General features: G+C 42.5%; 1 protein-coding gene across 3 annotated transcripts in view; it reads left to right on the forward strand.

The window, feature by feature from the left end:
- Meis1 (Meis homeobox 1) overlaps positions 1-12,535 on the forward strand; it is a 140,861-nt gene that overhangs the window by 66,553 nt on the left and 61,773 nt on the right. The gene's annotated exons all lie outside the window — the stretch shown is intronic.

The following is a 12,535-nucleotide window of genomic DNA, read 5'->3' on the forward strand; positions in this document are numbered from 1 at the left end:
GTTCATAATGTTGTTCCACCTATAGGGTTAACTAAACTACTCTCTTATGATACCTGCAAAGTAAGAGTAAGGCAGGGTACCAGGCATGAAGCCATAGGGCTTTAATAGCGATGACATTGAAGCTGCTTTCTTCCACAAGTGACTCAGTTCACCTCTGGGATGCTCTGACTCAGAACCAGTTGGTTCAGGAATGTTCTTCCTTACACCAAGTGGCCAGACCAGTTCTCGTGTTTCTCTTGAGGGAGATACACATATGCACTCCACATGTTTCTGGCTCTACTTGTCCAGACGGTAAGATTCTTCTTAATAGACTCACACCCATGGACAGGCAGGGCCATTGTTATGGGCCTGAGGGTAACATACGGAACGCACTGAATCCCTGTCTACAGCTAATGAAATCGAAGATACCTTCTCAAACAAGAAAGTTGGAGTGTCTGGTTTTCTGTAAAAGCTCCTTTTATCTTTACTGTGTCCACTAAAGTTGCCCATGTGCACAGTGTGCTTCTTCTGAAAGGCAAGCACTTGTGCCTAATTAACTGAGTCACTAGTGTGAGTGCCACTACAAGTCCACAAAAGAGCTAGAGCCTCCAAAAGAAAACAAGCTCAGGCACTGTGATAGATGCACACTGGGCTCAGGCACTGTGAAGGATGCACACAGGGCTCAGGCACTGTGACAGATGCACACTGGGCTCAGGCACTGTGATAGATGCACACTGGGCTCAGGCACTGTGATAGATGCACACAGGGCTCAGGCACTGTGATAGATGCACACTGGGCTCAGGCACTGTGATAGATGCACACTAGGCTCAGGCACTGTGATAGATGCACACTCGGCTCAGGCACTGTGATAGATGCACACTGGGCTCAGGCACTGTGATAGATGCACACTTGGAATTCGCTGCTTCCAAAACGGTGGAATTTCTTAGGTGGTTTTACAAGAAGAGTCATAAGGATTTTATCATTCATTTAACCTTCTTCTCAGCCATTTCTTCTTCCTCAATTATATTTAATGTACTTAGTATTTCCTAATTCTTCTTTAAATACCAGCTGCTTCATTTTTTCAGGTCTTTGTCCCAATTGACTCTAAAATAATGTAAGTAACTGGACAGAGTGGAGTCTCTTCCCTCCCTGTCCATCCTGAGCCTCTTGCTCTGAGATCTCTCTGTGTGTGTGTGTGTGTGATTCCTGTGCCTTTATTCTTTGGGTTCCATCTTTACACAGCTGTGGTCCTATTTGCCCACTGCTGACGTCTTCCCTCATACCTTCTGACCACTGAGAACAGAATGAAAAGCATCCAGGGGTGCCTTGAGGGTGGATGTCCAGGAAGCTAAGGAGTCAGAGGATGGAGTTGCAACACATTGCCATGCTATGTAGGGAAGAAAGGGTACCCTGGAGAAAAGCCCCTACAGAATACAGACCCGCCACCTGACTTCTCCATGTCACTCAAGAACGATGTGGCCCACATACACTTTTTAAAATGTTATAACTTCTAGAGATGTTTTTGGTGAAAACATTTTAAGACTGTAATACATTCTGTCACTTATGAATATAACAAGTATTTTAATATGATCTGAAGCCAGTAGACACATGAGTTATAGTCCTGTGGTGTGAGTTTCTTTTTATGAAGCCCCTGCAGCATATAGAGGGCTAATTGTCACTATGCTGACATTCCCCCATGTTACTGCTTCTTTAGTTCTTACACTTTTGTCTTGTTATCAGGTTATACTTTGGGACCTGGAGTTGGAGGAGCAAGCCTTTAAGACGCCTCTCTGCAGCGAGCATAGCTCCTCTGGTTCTGTTCTAATGTAGTCCTTCACAGACTTACTTGTGTAGAAATCACTAGTGCTGGGCTCCGGCTCATCCTCTAAGATGTTGGTTTGTTTGGTCTTCAGCTGTGTAAGGAATGGGGGTGTTGGAAAACTAAACAAAACAAAACAAAACAAACAAACAAACAAACAATAAACAAAACCCACTCTCTTGTCATTTTCTAGGCAGCCAACCTGAAAAATCTTTGCTTCCATTTTAAATTTTGGAAACTGGCTTTTACCTTACTTTCCAAGTGTATTCTATATACTTTAGAGAAAGAAGTTCTATCCTACCTATGAAAGGTATGCACACACACACACACACACACACACACACACACATACACACATGCACACACCACAAATGCACACTCTGATAAACACTATGTGTGTGTGTGTGTGTGTGCATGTATTATGTACGTATTATAACCATTGCTTGCCTGTCTGTAAGAGCGCATGTATGACATTTTCCCCCTTTAAAGATATTTGTTATGGTTGCATAGAGCCTTTTCGACATTCATTAGCACAGGTTGACTCACTTCTTGTGAAACCATTTCAAAAAAATAGTGTGCGTTACTAGAATATGTTTATGCAGCTGCCAATGCCTTGGTTCTTGGTATCCTCCTTGTATGGCTGCTTCTGAACATGCATTCATAGATTTCCCTTCACATTTACAAGTGTGTTTGACTGGAGGTCTTTTCATTTTGTTCTGCTGTTAGAGTCAATATACAAAGGACTTTCTATAGTGTTTAGTTGTAAAAAGAAAATACTAAATAGATAAAAAAAATAAGTAAAAATCTATTTTTCTTTATAGTCATCATTGCTATTTGTCCTGTGTGTAAACAAATAATTTGATGCAGCTCCCCTAAAGAGAGAATAAAGTTAAAATACCATATTTGGTTTCTTAAAACGAAAAAAATATTCTTGCTTAAAAGAACCAAATACAGTGATTCAAGGGAGTGGGGTGGGAGGAGCACTGAAAAGCTGCTTGATTTCTAAGTTTATGTTACATCTGTCCATAGTTCCTTACTTCAGTGAACACTAACCCATATAAATATTTGTTATTCTGACTTAATCTTGGGTAAAAGTTCAGTACAAATGTGAGCTCATAATTGGACAGTGCTTGCATCTGTCCTGTAGGGGCTCTACAAAATTGTGTTTAATTGCACCAAATGCACTTTAAGGGTTTGGAATGTTTTTGTGTCTGTGTGTTTCACCAAAGTTCATAAACATTTTCATCCTGGGTCTTAGTTGGTTTCTCTCCACATTTCCCACCCCATTACATTTTATACATTATTTGTGTTGACAGTAGAGAGTCATGAAGTGATAGATGCTTAATTGAATGTGTTATCTATGCCAAAGAAATAATTCCAAATTTATTTCCACATGCTGGCAATCCTCAACATAAAATCACCCAAATTAAGACTGACCTATATATACACAGGGATATTCTCGGGCTCATATTTTCACTGTGTTACGCCCACAGGATCATTCACAGCGATGACAATGGATCCATATAAACTTGGCATGTTCAGAAGTACAGCTCCCTAATGATGGTCAGGAGTAAAGGCCAGAGGGGGAAGTAGATTTAGAGTATGTGTATGGGTTGGGGATGAGTTCTGATGATCAGCTTTGAAATGCACTGTGCTCTTCCGTGAGATTAGTATAGATCGACTCTAAAAAACCATCTTTCCCAACATGAGCTATATATTTTAAAACTCTTACTTACTTTAATTCAAATTCCATATTTAATGAGTCAGATTGACTTGCGCTCACACATCTTATTTTATTTTTGGCCTTTGAGAGGAGAGTTCATATAGCTTGGGCTACTCTAGGCTTCATGATGGAGCCAAGGATGACCTTGCTCTTCTGAGCCTTTGCCTCCACTTTTCAAATGCTGGGATTACTGGCCTGTCCTATCATCCCAGCAAGAAATATAATTTTAAAATGCATAATATTTACAATTATTCCTCTCACATCTGAATCGGACTTCTGAATGCAGTCTACTGACACTCCGATTGGCTCCACAAGAATGCAAGGGTGAATACTTGGGCTGATTGGAGATGAGGCAAGTTCTGAGCATGTGTAACCAGAAGCAGAAGAGCCTCAGGCGTTGGGGCATTTAGGCATTCCAGGGACAGGGTGCCAGGCAGTGGAACTGAGGCACAGAGAGGAAGATGCTAGGGGCAATGGAATGTTTTACTTTTGTCAGTTTACAGAAATGCAAAAGGAAATGAACGTCCTCCTCTGGCTGGCACTGTTGGCTTCCTGCAACCTGAGCTCACAGGCCACGCAGAGTTGGCCTTACTTAACGCTGGGCTGCCTTTGGATCTAACAACAGTCTTAACTTGCATCTCTGAGGAGATGAGGCCTAGTTAGCAATCAATTCCTGTTAGCATGCCGCGTGCCTCGGTTGCATTCCATCTGAGTGGACTTATTGCTTTTATAAGGTTTTACAACTCCTCGTCCTTCGTGTTTCTGTATAGGCATGCACATGTCACAGCAGGCATGTGGTGGTCAGAGGACAACTTCTAGGAGTCAGTTCTGTGGACAGTGGAACTGTTAGCTTTGGCAGTCAGAGAATTCACTCACTGAACCGTTTCTCCAACCCCACCCTGCATTCTTCAGCCTTAGTTTGGAATTGTGTGTGTGTGTGTGGGGGGGGGAGGGGTGCAGGGTATGTGAAATGAACTAGCAAGAGTCAGTGGAGTGAAGCTTTATTTGATGGAATTTGTGTACTAGTCTGGTTCTAATAACTGCTGGCCCTAACAGCTTCACAGATGTACCCTGGCAGGTCAGGATTCCCAGAACCCTAGGGATCAATCCACAAGGATAGAGCTCCTGTTCCTCCAACTGTCCAGGATCATTGGTTCTATTGTTCCAGTGAGTTCTATGGCTGGGTTGTGCTGCATGAGGCCTCTGGGCCTGCTCTTCCTGTCCTATAGTCCGGAATGCTTCCGTCTGTCCTCTGTCTTTACTTTTGCCTGCTCTTCAGATTCTTCTGCAAGTGCCCTCTAGCCTAGGCCAGATCTTACTTCAGACACTCATGGAATTGTATTGCTGTGTGATTAAGTCCACGGGTTTGCAACTCTACATTTATCATTGTGATTATGTTGCTTAGCTTCTGTGCCCTCCGATTGGAATGCTTAATGGAAACCAAAATTCTTTCTCATGGTGTCCATAGCTTGTGTAACGATTCGAGTATGAACTATGCCCGGTTTTGCTTAGCTTCAAGGGCGGGATGAGCTGGGGCTTGTTCAGAGTGGTGTGGCTGAGATGCGTTGTTTGCCGTTTGTGCTCTGCACGGACATGGTACTCAGGCCACAGTGTCCTTTGGTTAAATGTGGCGATGGGGGGCTGGTGAGGTGGCTCAGTGGGTAAGAGTACCCGACTGCTCTTCCAAAGGTCCAGAGTTCAAATCCCAGCAACCACATGGTGGCTCACAACCATCCGTAACGAGATCTGACTCCCTCTTCTGGAGTGTCTGAAGACAACTGCAGTGTACTTACATATAATAAATAAATAAATCTTTAAAAAAATGTGGCGATGGTAGTAAGAGCTGTCGGGAATGATGGCTTTATCAACAGTGAGATCACTTTTGAATGGGAAAATGAAGGCAGCACATCAGAGCAGGAGGTGTTTTCTTCAAGTGCTGAATCATTGTCTTCTCTTAACTTTCTGTAGCTGTCATGAGACTGCTAACGGGTAGACTAACACTGAAGTCTGTCCACAGTGGTTAACCACTAACACATTCTTGTCACCATTCAGCACACTTAAATTCACCTAGCAAGCCAACATCTCATGACCAATTTTAGGAGAGCCAAACTTCAGCAACATTCAGAGCTGTTTCTGAGTACCAGGAATATGTGTATTTAGAAGAGATTTAATCTTTGTTTCCTGGCTGCTTTGCTTTGCATCTCACCATGTAACCCTAGCTGGGCTTGAGCGCTTTGCTTTCCTGCCTCCATTTCCAGGTGCTGTAATTACAGCACGTGCCAGTAGGCTGGCTGGAGAGTGGACCCTCGTTCCTGTCTCCTCTCATTCTTCTTGGTGTGTCTGTATCACATACCAGTTGTGAAGACCATGCTGGACTTTGGCTCTGGGATAGCAAATGTCTACAACTAACTCCTTATCTTGGTTTTCACGAGAATCAGCTCAAACTTTTCAAGAAAGCTGTGGGTGGTAGAACCTCCTTTGTTTCACTATTTCTCCTTGACCAATGGAGAATTTCTTTAAACTAAGAACAAGAATACATTAAATAACTGAGTTAAAGCAGAATTATAGAAGGGAAGACCAGAAATTAACAGAATCCTAATTAAAATTAAGCATACAATTAATCATTGGTTTTGATCATTAACTGTAATATTAGCTTCTGATTAGAAGATAACTAAAGCATGTTGTTTCTATTTAAAACATTAGCTGGCATGGTGGTACAGAATTTTAATTCTAGCACTCAGAAGGCAGAAACAGGAGGGTCTCTGTAAGTTCGAGGCCAGAATGGTCTAAATAGCAAGTTTCAGGACAGCCAAGACAACATCTGTAAACAGAACAATGACAATAACAAAAATACTAAGACTTGGGGCTTTGGGACGTGCTTTTATATTTCTGCTGAAAATTCTTCCCTAGGTCACCTGAGAGCGGACATGCCTTTTGTCTCTGCTACAGTCCCAAGAACTGAGTCCTCAGATAGCCCACTGCTGAGATCGTGCTGAGGCAGGTCCTCAGATAGCCCACTGCTGAAATAGTGTGGAGGCAGGTGTATAGAACGCTGGGGGAAACAATGCTGTCATTTCTAGGAAAAGCTAAGAAAATCCAGAGTCCCAAGGAGTTTAGATTTATAACAGATGTTTAAAATGTGAGTCTGGAGTCTAAGCCCAGGACCAAGCTGTCTCCTGAAGACAACTGAACTCTTTGCTACTGAAAAACTAAGAAATGAATAAAGTAGAGACTATTCCACTAGAAAAATAAAAAGCAAGAGGAAGCAAATAGCCTTTGCTTTATCTTTTAATGCTGAACTCAGGCAAACTATACCAACCGCAAAATTCTTTAGTTAGGTAAGACAATATAAGGGACAATTGCAGGAAGCCCTGGCCTGCTTCTGAAGGGCACAGCAAGCATTCCTGAGCATCTGATACTGTGACTGCTAGGCTGTTTGCCCAAGAGTAGCTCCTGATTCTGAGAACACTTTCTAATTCTGGAGAATGCATATCTTTTATGCTTTCTGTGTTATCAGATTTCACAAGTGAGGATTTTTTCCAAGCATTTTACTCATATACCTCTTGAAAAGAAAAGTAACAGGTGGAAATTGAAGTTAGGCTTTCTCTGCAGTGGAAAAAAATATATTTACCATTCACAAAAACACTTTATTCTCTTTGATTTTGATGGCACTGGGTTAGAAACAGACATAGGTATGACTTGGGCCCTGCTGTAATGAACTCAAGAGAACATCTCTAGAAGTTGATTGTCTTAGAAGAGTATGAAGTATTGTCAGGTAGAAAATAGATGTGTGAGAGAGAGAGAGAGAGAGAGAGAGAGAGAGAGAGAGAGAGAGAGAGAGAGAGAGAGAGAGAAACAGAAACTACCCAGGTTTGAGTTGTTGCATGGAAGTGACAATGAGTGAATAAGTCAGCCAGAGTCCAGAAAATGTTTCATATATGAGACAGCAGTTGAGCACTGTCTTAAAGGTCACCAAGAGACTTGCCACATTACTGAGGAGAGGAAAAGAAGCCCATTGTGGGGGAAGAACTAGCCCAAGAAGCCTCAAAGAACTGAGAGTTGCCAAGTGCAGAGAGCTTCCACAGGCTCAGGACCAGATATGTGGAAGGTACCCTAGCACATTGAGTCTTGGCAAAATCTTTGCTGAAAACCCACTTGGGAAAGTCTGTCACAATCCCCAGTGCCAGGCTAAAAGTTACGACCTCCATTCTAAGGTCAAAGGGGGACTGTGGAAGTCCTGGAAGTGCCAGGGTGTCATGATCAGATACGTACTTGAGGAAAATAATTCTGGCTGCTCTTGTGCACTGGAGATGGAGACTGTACAACTCCTGGGGATCTCTGAAGTATTTAGCAAATTCTTGAGAAAGGGGTGTCTGTAAACCTTGCTAGTTATCCTCTTAACATAACACGGGAGCCTTATTCTACTTGACTTTTGGGAAATGACTTTTGGGATCTAGAGGAGTGGGATTGGGCTGCGTTCTTCACATTTTCTAACACTCCTAGGCATTGGGCATGCTGAGACCCCTGCAAAGAAACCCAACTTTCCACATGTCAAAAATAGGATGACCATGAACTATGGAGTCTCCACACAAAACTGTAAATGAAAATGTTCTCGAATCTACGATTGTCTGATAACTTCCAGCATAACAAGGGTGTCCCAACCTTATGCTTGCATTTGCCCCAGCAGTCAGTTGAAAGTTCAGTTCACTTCCTTAATTAGTTTTGCCTCTATGACCCAGAGGCCCTGGGACATACATCCACTTTATTTTTACCTGCTAGCCCACTGACAGGCAGAGTTCCCATCAGTTGTGATGTAAATCTTAGGCTTTTTAAAAGGGTTTTGTTTTTTGCCTCCCTACTGATGTATTTTGAGGAATAGCAGCTCTGGGAGAAAGGAAGGAGATAGTTTAAGGGGGAGGGGGGCAGAGCTTGGACCTGCCTATAGAGGAATCCCCACTGACCTGGTCAGTCTGACCTATTGAATGGTATGAATACAATAAATGCTGTTTTATCCTGCCTTGAAAGGCAGGAGATAGCACAGTCTAAATGCCTAGGCATGCTTAAATAGGCGACATGGGATGTTTGAGTTGAGTGTGTTTGAAATCTGAGCTCTCTGGCAGCCTGGGAGTTGCCACAGGTCACCTGCCTTGTTCCACAGGGACAGGCCCAGGTTTCACTAGAGACTGTCCAGAGCGGAATTGTAATACAAATTCCTTTCTTTGTTGGTTGGTCTCATTCAATAGACCACGGCCTATAAAATTTTGTGAAAACAATTCTTAAATATTATTTGAAAGGGCAAATGGCCTATGCTGAAAGGTTTGACAGTTTGACATATAGTGCATGGTTTTGATAGGTTGGAAACTGGAAAGTGTGGCCAAGTGTCTCCCCCTGCTTGTTAGAAGCTTGGTGTTGGTAGACTAGTATCTTTTTGTGGTGCGGAGTGCTTTTGCTTCTTGCAATCTGGCAATGCGTCTGCTTCAGTGATCTTAAATCCTTTTAGACTAATTTGTGAGAGAGCAGAAAAAATCGCTGGCATCCTAGAATCCAGTGTCCAGAAGCACAGAGCCAGGTACCGCCAATTAATCATAGCAAGGCAGACTCCTCTAGAGATCTCTGATAGCATCAGAGTCTGTGCCCAGAGAGTCACGTAGGTGAGGAAAAGAAAGGAATGTGAGTGGCCTGGTCTGCTCTCATCAGAACCTGGGAAGTTGCAGGGAGTAGATTTCTGCATTAGAATATTACATACATGCAGCAGTGTGCACGCAGGCAGCCATTGCTGCCTCTGCATAGCCAAAGGCCATTTGCAGGAGCCTCTGGCCCCTCAGTCACTGGCCTACTAGTTAATTGCCACACGGACTTCATGACACATGGGCAGATAATATGACATTTTCGGTTTCTGTCACTAGCAAACGCCACAACGTTGCTTGCACAGTTGCTAAGAAGCTGTCAGAAACCATTAGCAGTTGGCTAAAGTCGCCCTGTGGCATTTCCTCATAGCATCAGCAAAACGAGCATAAATCACCCACTGGAGCCCACTGCTACCCTAATGAGGCCGTAAGCTTGTTTATGGAGTAGCATCATTTTTATGATTATTTCCACCTTTTCAGTTTGCCTTCATTTGGCGGCAGGAGAAGTCAGCACCAGGAATGAAGTCACTGCTGACATTTTACAAATGGGCTTCAGAGCTTCTGCCTGCTGCCGTGTGGTTGGCCGTGGTTCTCCAAGTTTGTGTAGTGATCTTAAAAATCAAAAAAATAAATAATAAATAATAAAAAAAAGGAAATAAATCCTCCCGAGACCACATCGAGGTGACTGTATCAAATTTCGGAGTGAATTGAAATGCTAAAGGTACAATTGACCATTTAGACTCTCCTCTGAGGTCGAGACGCTGTGAGATCAATTTTCAATTTTAGAAAGTGGAAGAGGTTAAACAATTTATTAAAATCTATGAAAGTGTTTGCTTTTAGAGCCCTCTGTTTTATTATGCTCTTCTCTGCCCCCATCTTCTCCATTTCCCTAACCGTGTTGGGAAGGAGCAAGGTTTATTGTTTTAGGCTTTCTGAACATGCAGCAGTATTTACACTGGATTGAAAGCATTTGCTTCCAATGAAAATCTTGTCTTAGATTACAACCCAGCAGTGTAATTTCCCTCCCAGATGGGAGTAAAGTAGCTGTATTTGCCTAAAAACAGTAGGAAGAACAAACTGTGCAGTAAGCCGGGGCTGTTTTTGGCTTGAGCTAATGATGTAACAGAAACCTTTTATTCAAGAGAGGTCACTGCCAGGGACTGAAGGGGTGATCTGGCTTCTGCCTGAAAGGCCTCTCCATTGTATCTCCATAAGTCTTCACTTAAAAATCCCGTTCTTAATGCTTCTGCTTTCATACAGCAGAAATAAACAGGAAAGGTTCTGGGGACTGTTACACGTGGAATGCAGAAAGCCTCCCTCTCCTAATGGAGTATATAATTCAGGTGCCCTCAAGGCGTGCTTTCAGGAATTCTTTTGCCCGAGGTAATGGGAAGCTAAGGCTGCTTTAAGGCCTTGATTATCTATTAATGCACAAAGCTGGAAAAAAGTCATCTCCACTGGATTACGGTAGATATTTCCATAAATTATCAATGAATCCTCTTCTAGGCAGGCACTAGACATTGCTTGCTAAATTAATCTGAAGGGGTTTGAGATGGATAAAAAAGGCTATTTTTGTGAAGGTGGAGACCTATCACGGAGAGGTGGGGAAAACAGTATTGGTAAGTTAGATGCTTTTCATTTTTAATCGCTGAGCGAGTCTTATGTTTCTCTTCCTGGGCCACCTTCTGCATATCGAAGGTGGATTAGCTATTGCAAATGTAACTGCTGTGGAGCTGTTTTCTCTTTTCATGTTTCTTTAATGAATTGTTGTTTTATGTGGTGAATGGCTTCTCCGTAGAAGAAGCTTCGTTAAATACTGGACTTTCAAAGAATTTATTAGGCAAACCCAAGGGGATTGCTTATAACACTTGGTTATGCAAATAAAGGGCAGGCAGCATTGACTTAGGTGTATGGGTGTCTGGTCCATCAAGGAATCCAACATGAGCATATCCAGCCATGCGACACTGAAAATCTGGACTTTCTCCTTTAGTTGGATGGCCTGATGGCTTTGGTGTTGGGGTCTTCGTGATCTTTTCTAGAGAGAACTCGGTCTATGAGCCCAGGAAACCTTCATGACTTATATAGATATTAAATGCACTAAACTTATTATAGATGTTTTATAAAAGTTTACATTACAAGAAGCTCTGCCAAAACTCATGGTGGTGTAGCTCTACTAACAGTCAAAATGTTGGAATCCATCTGCTCCCGACTAGAAGGAGTTTATCTCTGGACACATAAAGACAAGTGAAAGCCAGCAGGGGTCACTTTTCACATGTCACAAGGGTGGGGCATGAGTTTCCTGATACAAGAGTTGTGAACAATTGAAGGTCTGCCACGTAACTGCTATAGGTTACTAGAATGAATGAAATCCAACTAGCAACCCTTGTTGCACTGAGGACTTAGAGTAGCAACAAGTGATGGAAGAAGTGAAGCCATGGACGAAACTCTAATGGGAGTACCAATAGGTAGTAGCCATCAGGGAAGTGAACTAGCAAAGTGTCCAGTTCTTAGGACCATAGGTTCCCAATGACTTTACTGGGATGAGTGTGCCCTGGGGTGTGGTTGCTACCACACGTTGAAGCCTGACTATTATAGCTTTTCATTCTGGGCCCAGATCAATCAGTCCATTTCTAAAACTTACAGACAGAGCAGGGGGCCTCAGGTAGCTCCCTGATAAGATGTGTCAGAGCACAGCTGCTGATCAGGACAGTGGGTTTAGTCCACTGGCATTTGTCCTTTGACTTTGGTGCACCAAAGATCAAAAATAGGTATTTCTAATGTAGATCTTGAGATATATATTATATGGGTAACTTTTTTCTCATCTTATCATATATGGCATTATTAAAGTAATACTGTATTATCATTTTACTGAGTTACAGAGATCAAGTATTTCCTAAAATAAGCAACTCAAGTGTTTATAACAAATACCAGTAGAAAAATTGGATCCTTTAGGAATATGTTACCAGGTGACCTCTCAGTGAGTGATCCTTGAAGAAAAAAAATGTAGAAACTGCCCAGGTTATTAGTGAGATGCACTTCTAACATTACTTTATTTTACTTCAATTGCAATTATTTTGTAATTAAAAACTATGTCAGGGGGTTTCCCTTACTGAATTTGATGCTCTTGCGACACTAAGCAAAATTATACCTCTCCTTTGAAGCATTCCATGACAAATTGCTTATGTGATGGATTGCCTGCAGTTTCCCATCCTGCTCCCACCCCCACCAGTCTGAAGATAGATCACCTGTGGCAGCAGTTGCTGTATTAAATGCATCTTCTGACCAGTTGACGTCAGTGACTTTATATGGAGTTCAAATACTCAGACAGAGACCCCCACTAACCATGTCACCACACTGAACTCCCCAGTAGAGGTATTACATATACTG

This window comes from Mus caroli, unplaced genomic scaffold (genome assembly GCF_978045245.1).
Source record: "Mus caroli unplaced genomic scaffold, Mus_caroli_1 scaffold_13, whole genome shotgun sequence".
NCBI lineage: Eukaryota > Metazoa > Chordata > Mammalia > Rodentia > Muridae > Mus > Mus caroli.